We start from the raw sequence: 4,685 nt of genomic DNA on the forward strand, positions 1-4,685 counted from the left end.
TACCACCAGATTGGTAGACATATTTATTTTTATTTTAAATCCGCCGACTAATTATATATCTATATATACTCTTTATTTTTTTTTTAAAATTTGAAAGCCTTAATTAAGTATGGGTCTAAAGACCTATCTTCATTTCACTAGACCATGGGCCAGCCCTGCATGTAACACTAACGCAACATACAAATATACTATACACGGAAAAAACTCTATTTTTTAATACTGTACTTTTTCAATAAAATTTACACCAAAATGTGATTGAAAAAAAGTATACAGTACTACCATGACTTCTCACTCCGTATGATCTTAAAGATGTATATTATAATATTATTCAAGGTTTAGATCATCATCATCATCATCATCATCATCATCATCATCGTACTCAGTATAACCCACCAATAGCAAAGTTATGGTAGGGTTTGAGGAGGATAAGATGTAGACAGCCTTACCTCTACCCCATGGGAATAGAGAGGCTGCTTCCGGGCTGGCAATTAACTTAATTGTGGGCCTGCAAACTTATCTTAGCCCATTGGTATGTTAAACACTTCTTCATGATAAATTGCAATTTTTTTAATTTTCATCGTATTTTTTTTATTATTTCAATTTTCAACTCATTTCTCTCTTCAAACTTAAACCATAACCAAATATATAAAAGTGTAATTTTTATATAACTTAGAAAATGTGTATAATACATGGATTTAAAATGATATATGCACAATTAATATGTAATAACACATATAAAAACTGTACCGATCACTATCATATAATCAAAACCAAAAAGAAAAAAACAGGAGCACATGGTTTCAGGTGCACAAATCCTGATTCATGGTTGTTTTTTAATAACTATTGGCCGGTAGATTTCAAAATATTCAAACCGTAGCGACAGGTTTAGTTTAAGATTTACAACAAAAACCAATCGTATAAACTAGAACGGACCGTGTAATTTAATTATATTTTTTTATGTATATATGTATGTAAATATAATGTTGGACATAACTAACTTAAAATTGTTTTAATGATATTAGAGAGATGCATTTCTAAACTGTATATACTAACAATTTAGAAAAAGATGGGCAAAACCCAAATGCATACTATATTAAATTTAATAGTTTGTGGCTAGATTGTGTTATGCTTATTTGTTGGCGACTTGTGTATGTATACTTGTTAAACTTTACAAATTCTTTATAATTTTACTATAAGGGAAAATTCCTAAAATAGCACATTCTAGAGAGAGAATCCCTTAAAATAGCCCAAAAGTCTTGATTATTCCCAAAGAATTTGGACTGAGGAGATACGCTGAAAGAAGATCTTTATTATGAGGGGACAGACCAGACTCTTAAAAATATGAAGGGAGCACACAAAATATGAGAATAATGTTGATGGATAAGGTCAAAATTTTGAAAATATTGAGGGGGCATGCCATATTTTTTTCTTAATTTTCTTCACAAAAGACAGTCTCCTCAGACGGCTTGATTATGTTTCCTACCTGGGCCGTACAAATTTTCAAATTCTTGAAAAATGTGCCTTTTTAATTTCGTCTTGGAAGACGCGTTTAAGAAAAATTTGTTCTAAGGAGACGTGGTTTTTATTTTCTTCTTATAAGTTGGATTTATTCAAATTCTGTCCACTTCGGCAATATTTATTTAAATTCTGTTCACACTGACAAGATTTAACTATAATCCGTCTACACCGGCAAGATTTTGATTAATAACTTTTTTTCCTTAATATTTTGATTCATTTGGACGGCCCAGACAACTTTACGGAAGATTTGGACGGATTATTTGGTTATTTTGGGAATATATATATAAGAAACATGAAGAATGGAAGAAGATGGTGATTTTGAAGAAAAGAAAAATCTCATCTCCTTAGAACAAATTTCCCTGAAATGCGTCTTCCAAGAAGAAATTAAAAAGAAACATTTTTCAAGAATTTGAAAATTTGTACGGCCTAGGTAGGAAACGTAATAAAACCGTTTGAGGAGACTGTCTTTTGAGAAGAAAAGTTAAGAAAGAAATATGGCATGTTCCCTCAATATTTTCAAAAATTTCGTCTTATCCATCAACATTATTCCCATAATTGGTCTGCTCCCTCCATATTTTTAAGAGTTTGGCCTGCTCACTTATAATAAAGATCTTCTCCCAATGTGTGTACTCAGTGCAAATTCTTTGGGAATAATCAAGACTTTTGGGCTATTTTAGGGATTCTATCTCTAGAATGGACTATTTTGGGAGTTTTCCCTTACTATATCATATGTTAATTTGGACTTCTTGTATAACATCGAACAAGCCCAAACCATAAAACCAAACCAGAACCAAACTATTACTAATGGTTTGGTTTGGTTCGGTTTAAAAGTTCTACGGCTCGGTTTTGGTTTACAAAATAAAAACTGTTACAAATAGTTTGGTTTACGATTTTACCCAAAAACCGTAAAAACAGCAGCAACATTGCCGTTGCATTAAGATTGACCCCTAATAATCAAAACCCAGTTTAAAAATAGAAAACAAAATTTGGGTTTTATCTAAAACCAATCTAAAAAAAACAACCAAAAGTCAAACATATTTCAAATTAATTTATCAAACCCAAAATGACTTATGCCTAACTAATACAGAGATGTTCCCTTGTAATTGGTCACACTCATCGTTCATCACAACAAAAACTTTTCATCCATCTCTTTTAAAATGCTTTTATCGAAGAAAAAACCAATAAAACAATTATAAAACTTTATTCCCTAGTGATTTTTTTACTAAACAATTATTATATATAATAATTAAGAAGTTTTGGCGACGTAAACGTTGTCTCACGTGGTTTGTCGGTCTTTTTATTTGTTTTTTTTTTTAATTTTAAATTCGTGTCGGTTCGCTGCCGTAAAATACGGGATTTTTTTTACTGTTGATACCGTCAAATTGTTCCCGCCAAATTCGCGTCAGCTCGCGATCGCAACCTAAGGTTTTTTTTTCCGCGAGTTTTTTTTGTCCATCAAGTCTAGACGAATTTGCGTCAGGTCACGGCCACAACGCGCATATATTTTTTGTTTTCGCCACGGTTTTTTTATGTAAATATGTTAATTTGTTGTATTTTGAGTGTTGACGAATTAACTTCTTGCTTTAATTTCGGTGTCGTAACCTGATACCAACTGAACTCGTGTCGGTTCACCAACACAACACATGGTTCTCTGCGTACGATGTAGTGCCTACAACTTCGATTCCGATTGAATTCGTGTTAGTTCGCAAACGCAACGTGCAGGTTTTTTTATCACTTTTTTTGTCCCTCGGTTCTAGAATCAACGAATTCGTATCAGTTCGCAACTACAACGCTCGTGTTTTTTTGTTCGCCACGTTTTTAATATATTTTAAATATGTTAAGTTGTTGTATTTGGATGTGGACGTATTTATGATTTGCTTTATTTTTGGTTTCGTAACTAGATACCAACCAAAGTGTATCGGTTGAATATCACCTGCAATTGACACTTTCGTCGGCAATTCTTGATGAAAGTCATTACCGACGAGGATCCCTCCGTGAAGGTATATGTTCGTAATATGGGCCTGAGTAATTTATTCACTGACAGATATCAAGGGGTTACCAACAAAATATTTTGTGAGAGATCATCCACAGTAATTTTCTGGTTGACGGCAAGTCTTCTCATATTGGACTATTGGAGAGAGGTTCTTATAAAATGATTCATACACAACACATTCACTTGGCTTACATGAAGGCATAATAGATGTGAATATTTTCAATTATTATTTTTTTAACAACTTTTTTATTAAAACGAATCAAACCCTTCTTACCGAGAGGATAGCAAGGGCCGGAAACACAAAACAAAACATAATTCAAATTTTCAATTATTAAATAACAATAATAATAATTTACATTATATTTTCAAATATGATCACAAATTACACTACATGGTATAACCCTCGTAAATTAGTTTAGAGTTTAGTGTAAGAAACGGATATTTTAACTTCTATAAAGATGTATAACCCCATATCCTAAGACTACCCGCAATGCAAGGTTCTGCATTTACTACATGCATCCTAGTCATCCATGTCACATCAGTTTTTTACCCATCCTTCCCATATGCACTCTCTCTTCTGTTTTTAACTCCAACATATTTTTCCCACGTGCATCCTCTCTCTTCTACATCACCATCTCTTTTTCTATTAGTTTTTTAATTGAGCCCACCATTTAGATGCACTTGGATGTACTTCACCAAGTGCATCTCCTTCAAATACTCCCCACTCCAATGCATCTCTCCCAAGTGCACTCCAAATACATCTTCACTAGAAGCATTGGAGGTAGTCCAATTGCTCAAAAAGGGCAACATATACAAATAAAATACATTTATACGTGCGCAAAAGAGATATCATGCACACATTGAAAACAACTCCTGATACCAACTTGCCATTTTTGTGTCTATTTAGCACAAAATGCGCTGATGACAAACTTGTTTCCATGACTACCTATTCCAACAAAACACTAACAAAAATCTACGCCCTATGGTTCCTTCCACATGGCATGCAACGATCAACTATATTTGAAATACTTTTGAGGCTACAACTTTTAGAAAATTGAAACAACCCATGGTAAAATGTCAAGGCTACAATGTCTAGAAAATTGAAACAACCCACGATAATGGGCCACATAACGACATTAGCTGAAAAAAATAAGGGGGGTAATCTTAGTAGAAT

Source organism: Bidens hawaiensis, unplaced genomic scaffold, assembly GCF_021521415.1.
Source record: "Bidens hawaiensis isolate Kalapana, Puna unplaced genomic scaffold, B.hawaiensis_p1.1 tig00018778_1, whole genome shotgun sequence".
In the NCBI taxonomy this organism is placed as follows: domain Eukaryota; kingdom Viridiplantae; phylum Streptophyta; class Magnoliopsida; order Asterales; family Asteraceae; genus Bidens; species Bidens hawaiensis.